This window comes from Octopus bimaculoides, chromosome 7, assembly GCF_046866305.1.
Source record: "Octopus bimaculoides isolate indiv1 chromosome 7, ASM4686630v1, whole genome shotgun sequence".
Taxonomy (NCBI): domain Eukaryota; kingdom Metazoa; phylum Mollusca; class Cephalopoda; order Octopoda; family Octopodidae; genus Octopus; species Octopus bimaculoides.
The window spans coordinates 60,251,619-60,261,315 of NC_142934.1; positions in this window are offsets into that span (position 1 = coordinate 60,251,619).

Here is a 9,697-nt window from a genome sequence, read left to right on the forward strand (position 1 = left end):
ATAATATATATATATAGTCCTGAACACAGTCTAAATAGAGAGTGGGTAAGTCTAGGCTGGATCCGCCAAAGTTAGCGTTCCGCCAGGTACACACCCATAAGCACGACAACCTCGACGACGATCACGAAGACGACAACGATGACCAACACAAACACCACCACAACCACCACCACCTCCGCCGCCGCCGCCGCCACCACAATAACAACAACATAACTTTCCAATAGAATGTGAACGTGTATTTTATAATATTTCCCGGTGAGAAATTACTATAGTTACTATAACATTGACAAAGACACGAACGTTATGCTATCCAATTCTCCCACTCCCCCCACTCATTTACAGTCTATTACCTGAAGACCTTGTGTCTATGCAAGAGGGTACACTCTCAACAAGGCTTTATTGTTATTGTTGCTGTCGTCATTTAGCACCAGGTCAGGCCTGTGCAAACTTATGATCAAAGGTATTCTACACTATCCAATATATTTCTTATTCTAGACGGTAAGCTATGATATGAAGGACATGTGACTGCTGTTTCTAATAGAGACGAACGGCTACGTAAATACTCTCCCTGTTGGATTAGTAGAGTCTTTGGTGGTACTTAAGCGTGCGGTCTACCTGGCCATTTGCAATTTAGCGTTCAGTCTAACCCTAACCTTCAGTATAACCCTAATCCTAAACTCCAGCTTTTACCCTAAACCCTGACCCTACTCTCACCCTAACCCTAAAAACCTAACCTAATCCTAATCCTAAATCCTAACTCGAACACTAAACCCTAACCATAATTCTAACTACAACCCTAACCCTAATCCTAACTATGACCCTAACCCTAATCCTAACTTGGGTGTTTCACTGCGTAGACGAGATAGCGGTAGACCACACGCTAAAGTAGAACAGATTTGTTTTAACTGAATTAATCATCTAAATAGTGATTGTACTCATCACTAAAGTCATAATTTTGATTAAATGTTTCACTTACAACACCAACTATGCGAGTGCCCTCTTTAAATAATAGTTTTACACCTACGTAAAAAAGAAAAAAGAATAAACAGTTATAAATTTGGTAATAAATAAATTAATAAGTAAAATTGGTGTTTGTAAAGTGCAGTAAAGTTGCTCCAACAACTTTATTTTTCAGTATGAACAAAAGGATATCTTTTACCATGGGAAGAAAATGTTTTCTCAAACTTCTGAATTGAATAAATAAGAATACAAAATATTATTATTATAAAAGAATAGCTTATAGTTTACAACTAATAATATAAACGAATTCGTTATGACATATTTGTGTGATATAGTTATGCTTTGAAGGACAGTGTCTGGTTATTTCACATGTAGTGAGTAAGGTTTGAGTCAACAATGAAACCTGTGGGTGGTAGCTCGGCCAGTTTAAAATAGCAGCCATATTTCTTGTGAATAACATCCTATAACAGAGGTAGAAAACCATTTCATGTTAGAAGATCGCATTGAAGGTAACTACTGTTGATAAGATGTATTTCAATATATATATACTAGCAGCTAAACCCGGTTTCACCCGGTCTGTTTGGTTGTGATCGTTTTCGGTTAGGCATAATCTAACCTTATCTCAACCTTATCATTTCGGGTCCCCTGTTTCGGTTGGAGCCTCTAGCTGTATGAAGATTTCACCCCGCCACCTCGTCAGAAAATGGCTTCAGGAGTTGTGAAGAAATAAATTTGTACGTAGTCTGTTTCTGAGAGCTATTCTATTGGACGTCTGTCTAATTAAAACATTTATTTAATTATGAACATAGAAAGAAATTATATATTAATCCCAATTTTTGTAAGCAGTTGATTCCGTAAAAATTTTATTTGCAGAAAGCAGAAATTAAAATATATATGAAATGGACGTGCGTGTGTGTGTGTGTGTGTGTGTGTGTGTGTGTGTGTGTGTGTGTGTGTGTGTGTGTGTGTGTGTGTGTTTATGTGAGAAAGAGAGGCAGAGTGAGTGAGTGAAGTTGTGTGTCAGCGACTTACGTTGGCTGGCACGGCAAGTACGAAGCTTTTGAGGCGGCAGATGACAGGGGTGATTTGGAAGATGTGAAGAAATGCCGTCTTTTCAGTAGAGTGCTTCTTTGTAGGCAACGTTTCTCGTTTTCGTTTCTGATGCACAAATGTATAGACTGTGTGGCCTGCCAACACGGGAGCATCCAACGTAAAGTTGACCGTGGGAGAACACTTGCTCTGTGAGATTGAAACCAACCATTTGCAATGATTGACCCTGTGCCTTATAATTCTGCGTATTATGTAGTTTAAATGAAAAACTGTAAGGTGTGTGAGCAACTGGTTGTGTTAATGGCAGAAGAAAGGGGAATTGAATTAGAGAAAGTTTTAATCGATGGAATAAGTCATTCGTATCCGAAAACGGGATCTTTGGCAAAAGAAATTTTTTGAAATAAAGAAATTTGTGAGAAAATGGGGTGGGGTGGGGGTGGGGGAAGGGCGGAAATCTTTCCAAAGTATCTTCGCAGGAAACAGCTTCAAGAGTTGTGAAGTAAGGATATGTAGGTACTCTGTTTCTGAGAACTATTCTATTGGACCTCTGTCTATGGTGGCTAGGAAAAAGTAGAAGCGGCATTAAAAAGTTGACGTTAAGAATTGCTTAAAGAGAAAAATGAAGCTGTAAGAATTAACGGGGGAATTGTATGTAAGAATTAATAGCAGACGTATCCAATTTAAGAAAAGTGAAGATAAAAGCTAAGCGAAGTATGGAATAAGTAGAGAAAATGGGGTGGGGGCGAGGACGGAAATCTTTCCAGAATATCTTCGCAGGAAACAGCTTCAGGAGTTGTGAAGTTTTAATGTTGAAGTGAAACTAACTGTATTTGTGTGTTCTTGAATGTTTTAGAAACATCTTCCACGCTGCAATTGTTTTTCTTTCAGCACACGATCTCAGATCAAGTCATTTGCTATGCAAGTACATCTCCATAATTTTTTAAAATCACTGTGGATAAATGCCAGCAATGACCTTCTCGGGCTCTGCAATATTTTAATTTCTAAACAGAAACAATCGGGGGCAAGGAGTGGGGTTGCAAAAAAGTCATAATTTCTCAAATTTTCTTTTTACAACATATAAATGTATTTATGGGGAACAAATATTGAAAAACATTACTACATGCGAGAGTGATAAAGAAATGAGAAGGGTTGTCTTTGGATGTGCTAGAAACAACAGCCAAATTGCCCTTAAATCACTCACTTTATCCTCTGAAAATATTAACAATTAAAATTTTTTTTTTACCGAAAATGCACTTCCCACGGTTTTGAAGTGCAAAAAAAAAAAAAAAAAAGGCCAAAATTGGTCCGGAGTGGGATGATGAAGGAGGTGGGTGTAAAAATAAAGAGTTCTCAAAACTTTTTTCATACAAAGATCCTTCCAACCCCATCATTTAGAAGGCTGTAGTTTTTAAAAAATGGGGATATATCCCCGAAAAAATGTTCCCCACAACTTGCTTTATAATCGTAATCTATGCCGTTTGAAAGGAATTTGTATAAATCTTCTTTAGAAGATACCCATCTTCCTGAAAGTTATGAAGGAAAAAAATCAGATCGTATGAATTTTCTGAAGCTCCTCTCTCCACCCCCTCGCAAAAATTCTTTCCCATAAATCCCTATACACTCTGAAGCCACATCTAAGCAGTATTTATAGAAAATTTTGTTAAAAAGTATCCATTTTTCTGGATGTTATGAGGCAACAAAGTCGGTAGTAATGCCCTTTCATTTATACGATTTTTTCGTTTCATGTTTATTTCTTTCATTGTTTGCAATATTCTCCCTCTCTCACATACACTGCAAAGCTTACAGATGGGATGCTGAATTAAAATCTCTATGTTGCTTTGAGGGGAAGGTAAAACTTGGCAAGCTGCTTCTCCCTCTGTTGTTGGGCTACTGTGATGTTTGTTTTAAAAAGAGAGATTATGATTGTGATAAAATAATGAAAGCAATATTTACTAAGCAAGTGAGCACTATTATACAAAGAAATAATTAGACGTAAAATATAAAGATATTAGAAATGGGAATCAAATATGAAAATATTATCAAGGGGCTAAACTGCCCGGTGGGTGGTCTTTCTGCTAGTCCTTATAATATTGTTACTTGAGTTAATAGTAGAGTTGGCTAGCTCCAAATGCATCACTTCAAAGCAAACCATAGGGACATCACAGAATATTGTGTTGATTTTGCGGGAGCCCTTTACTGTATCTATCATCGAAAATCTTATGAATCCAGCAAGTACCTTTTTGTGGCCATTCGATCCGTCAGAAATAGCAGCCTAATTTCCTTCAAATTACCAAACTCTCTTAAAACGAAGACATCGGGTAATATAGTCTTTGATAAACTATGTCTAAAATATAAAAGAAAAATGAGATTATCGTGCAATGCTTGTTGGGGATCCAACCTAGTGCTAAGCAACAACAATAAACCGACTCTCATAATTATAAATCAATTTGTTACAAGGTCACACAATCTCTAATGGCTTCAAATTTTAGCAAAAGACCAGCAATTTTAGGGGAGGGGTTAAGTCTATTACATCGACCCCAGTGCTGGTCTAGTTATTCATTTTATCGACCTTGAGAGGATGAAAGGTGAAGTTGATCTTGGCGGCATTTTCATACAGAACGTAAAGAGCCGGAAGGGATGCCATTAAGCATTTTATCCGACGTGCTAATGATTCTACCAACATTCATAATAAAGGTGCAATGCGGCTGTCACATGCAGTTGTTCCAGACTCTGTATGCACCATACATTTCCCTGATGTTTTTTAGGTTCTAATTTCGTCGCAAACAAACATAGACACCCTCTCCACCTACGCTGTCTTCCTTAACCCAGTGGAACGCCCAAAATGCAAAAGCTGGAGGAAGATAGGGTGGCAACACAATACTTACTTGTTTGGGTACATTTTTTATTATTATTATTTTCCTATTTCGCTAAGGCGGTGAGCTGGCAGAAACGTTAGCATACTGGGCGAAATGCTTAACGGTATTTCGTCTGTCTTTATGTTTTGAGTTCAAATTCCGCCGAGGTGGACTTTGCCTTTCATCCTTTCGAGGTCGATAAATTAAGTACCAGTTGCTGGGGTCGATCTAATCAACTGTCCCCTCCCCAAAAATTTCGGGCCTTGTGCCTAGAGTAGAAAAGAGAATCGTTAGCACGCCGGCAAAATGCTTTGCAGCTTTTCTTCCGACTCATTACGTTCTTAACTCAAATCTCACCGAGGTCCACTTTGCCCTTCATCCTTTCAGGGTCGATGAAATAAAATACCAGTTAAACACTGGGTTAGATAAAATCAACTCCTGCTCAAATTTCAAGCCAATAGTAGCAAGAATTATTTTACTATTTCCTTATTATACTATTCTATCTATTTCGAAAGGATGAATAGCAAACATGACAATGGCCTAGGCAGAATTTGAAACCAAGACGTAAAATACTGGAACAATTACTATAAAGCATTTTGTTCGACGCGCTAACGATTCTTCCTATTTACTGCTAAATCGAATTTATCAGATGGCTAGTAGTTATTTTATTGACCACAGTCGGTGGAAAAGTTCAAACGTTAGAAATAATTGACTTTCAGAATGATCTGAATATGTCTTTATTTCTTGTATTGAGGGCGGTGAGTAATGCTAGTTTGTAGGGGACGAGTAATATTAGTGTGACGTGTCGATTTCCCATAAATGTATGCAGTGCTACTCAGTCATGTGTGATGATAGTCCTAGATAAATAAACAAAAAATATAGTAAGGCATTGACAGTTAGATAGAACAAAATATAAATCAATAGACAGATATATTTTCAGTAATATAAATAAATGAATAAATGAATAAAGCGGCAAATTATTCGGTCGACATGTTGCGTCAGGTAACCTGAAGGGCCTTCTTATATTGATAAATTGAATGCAATGAACATTTAAAAAATCGGATAACATTAATTTAATGACTAAAAAATTTAATTATTTTGTCAACAATGGAAATGTTTTGTTGTTATTAAACCCATTCAGCGAAGCAATGATTTCATCATACTTGCTCAAGTTAGTGTGCATACAATATTGTACACGTATAGGTATGTTAGTTGTGTACCCCACCCAAAACCGATGAAGGTAGTGTATATGACATTTCTTTTGAAGTCAACCTTTGCAGAGGAAATATATGAAGGAGAACACTCTAGAGAGTCGACCTTCAGATTAGAAAGGACTGGGCGTAATAGGTAGTTTGCTACCCTGAGCGGGGAGACTTGAGGAAGAGAAACGAGTGACTCGGAAGAGTTCGTGTGGCGTTGGTACGCAGCTAGTCTGCTTTTAGGAAAGAATGTCACTTCACTAGATGTAAAGCCTAGACATACTCTCGAACCAATCAATGTCTCCGGATCTCGGATCTTTTCTGTTTGGCTGCCACTTTTCAATTTCTTCAATTTTTGTTCCAATTGATTTCATGTTTGGTGTATGAAGTATTTTTGTATGATAATCATTGAGATGAAATTAATTTTCGCCATAAATCAATAAATAGAGTTAATAGCTTTTAAAGTTTGCAAATTTTGGGTAATTTTAGCCAATCGAAAGCTACAGACATATAGGTTCCTGTTTCCATAGTAACAAGCTAAATTGTTACCAAGCTGCTTACCCACGTGGTCATTTTTCGCTTATTAAATACTTAAAACATATGAGGTCTGGCAATATTTCATTTGTTTACGGTTGACAACACGTGCAGCCACGCTCAAAATGACAGCTTCCAAATCCTATTTTCTGACGCGGTAAAAATTACGAAAATTTAAACCTCTGTAACTTTTTTAAGAAATTTTTCTGGACAATGAAAGTTGAGCCGTAAAAAAAAAAAAAAGAAAATTCCATAAAGTAGAAATCCTTTTGGCAAAGGAACAAAAATATTGGCTACTGCGGGAGAATTTGCGAAGGATCTTCCCGCGGAGAAAACCTTCATATTTGCTACTAGAAACGGTGGTGTTTTGGCAGGGGTTGGATTTGGAGGTAAGAAAGCTAACCAGTGTGTCCTTCTTCACTTGTCTTTCTCAAATATTGCGTATATCTGACAGAAATTCGTGTTCAGGATGAAACTAAGTTAATATAGAGAGACGAGGATAACGACGAAGAATTCTGTTTCTGCACCGGCGTCATAGTATGAAATGATTTTGAGACGAGTTGTGAGCTTTGAAGTCAACCGGGACGATAACTTCAGAGAAGGTTGAAGTAAAATAGATGTCTTTGATGCATGAAGGAATATAGTTGAAGGATTGTTAGTGGTTGAAAAAGCCCAAAGTACGTTAGGAAGTCAGTGTAAGTTTAGCATAAATAACTTCCTTTAAGGTTCAAATCAACACACAAATTTAACCTTCGTTCTTTAGAAAGAACGGTAAATTTTTGTGACATTATGGGAAAAAATTTATGCCCTTGACTTCGCCAAATACGGTAATTGTTTGGAAGCAGCACAAATTATTTTAAAAAGACACGTAGTAAGTCCGGAACATACAGTTATGTGAATTTCATTCTAAAAACAAATCAGTCGGAATGTAACAGTCAAAGATACTGTGTTTTGTGCGAGAGTCATGCAAACGTTCATTTGAATGCGTTTATTTCCAGAAATGGTATGAAGCTGCATCCAGTTTAAAGGATACGACGAAAAAGACACAAATGATAAAATAGATGCTGATTATGCATTTATCTTTTCCTTTTTCCAGCCATTGAACTGCGGTCGTGTTGGGCACCAAGGGTTTTAACCAAACAAGTCGAACTTAGTATCTATTTTTACAAAAAAAATTCGGTACTTCTTCCGTCTCTATGCTACGGGGATGAAAACAAACCAGCATATATACTTACATACATACATACTTACATACATACACACACACACACAAACACACACACACATGACGGCAGATTTCTTTCAGTTTCCGTCTACTAAATCCACTCACATAGTTTTGGTCGACCTGGGGCTATAGTAAACATTTGCTCAAGGTGCCACGAAGTGGGACTGAACCTGGAACCATGTGGTTGGGAGGCAAACTTCTTACCACATAGCCATGCTTCTTCTATAAAACACAGTTTAGTGATAAACAAACGTTGGTATCGGCTTTCCTGTTGTTTTGATATAATATATAACGTTTTTCTGGGGTTTTTTTATTAGAACGATTGCGTTATTTTTTTTAAATGCCTTGTGTAATCGGTGATATTTTAGTACTTATGAAAGAATTTGCTCCTCAAAATAAATAGCTTCTTACCGCAATGTATCTCTTATTGCTGGTACGCATTTGTAATAAAATGTGTCTTGCATATTACACACCACACACGTCCACACATACATATATGATACTACATGCATGCATACATACATATATACATGTGTGTGTGTGTGTGTGTGTGTGTGTGTGTGTGTGTGTGTGTGTGTGTGTGTGTGTGTTGGCAGATGCTTCTCCCAAAGTACCACGCAGTGGGGCCGATATCGTTACAAATTCGTTACAAAGTGAACTTCTCAACCTAAAAAAGAAAGAAGCGATTAGTGTCATATATGTATGTGTTTATGCGTATCGGTTTGATACAGAAGAGTTGCGAAGTAGTCAGTAAAGCAGCTTGTGGTAACACTTGTAAATTGATATTCAACTACGTGAAACATTTGTAATAAAATAAATGTGATTAAAATTCATGATCATCCACCTGGAGCAATTTTATGAGCCCACCATCAGGCCTCTCACATTGCACTTTTAATCAGGCTGCTTACGGCAGAAAAAAAAACAAGAAAGGTCCTGGTTACGGAACATGGCTTTAGCCTTTAAATTCTGACTTTTAACTTTTGTTTCAGTCATTAGACTGCGGTCATATTGGGGCTCCGATTTGAAGGGTTTAGTCGAACAAATCGATCCCGGTACTTTTTTTTCCAAGACTGGTACTTATTCAAACGGTCTTTTATTGCCGAACTGCTAAATTTCGTTGACGGCAGTGAAAATTCCACCTTAAAACGAAACTGCTGGAGATTGAGAAAAATCTGAAACACTTCCATGAAAAAGAGAGAACAGACAAAGAAGCCTAGGTTTCAGAAAATATAAAATTTAACCCTAAAACTTTCTTGAAGTTTGCTAAAAAAAACTGCCTACAGAGTAGAGCCACTCCTCCAAAAAGATGGCTTCCTCACAGGAAACCTAATGAGTATAATGTAACACTGAATGATCAATTCAAAAGTGTTTTCACCTCACACTTAAGGCACATGCAAGTCACCAAACCTGACAAACTTCCGTGCAAGTTGAAGGAAGCAGCAGCGTGGATGCCAAAAACTATAAACCTATCTCTCGGACGTTGCGCATCAACATAGTTGTGGGACGGAGAGCCCGAAGGAAACTAAAAATGTTCCTGGGAGAAAATCACTTGCTAACTGATATCTAGCATGTTTTCCGACCAGGAAGAAGCTGCCTGACACAGCTCTAACAGCACTACGACTGTGTGTTGAAACAGCTGCTTAACCTTCCAAATGTGAATGTGCTATTTCTTGATTTTGCGAAGGCCTTTGATAAAGTCGATCATTGAACGATATGTCACAAACGGCATGATTTCGGCATATTTGGAGAGTGGCTATATAATTTTCTGAAAGATAGAAATCAGGTAGCAGTACCCAACGTGGTTACCTCCAAGGAAACACAAATGATGAGTGGTGTGCCACAGGGTACTCTCCTGGGGCCACTACCTTTTTATC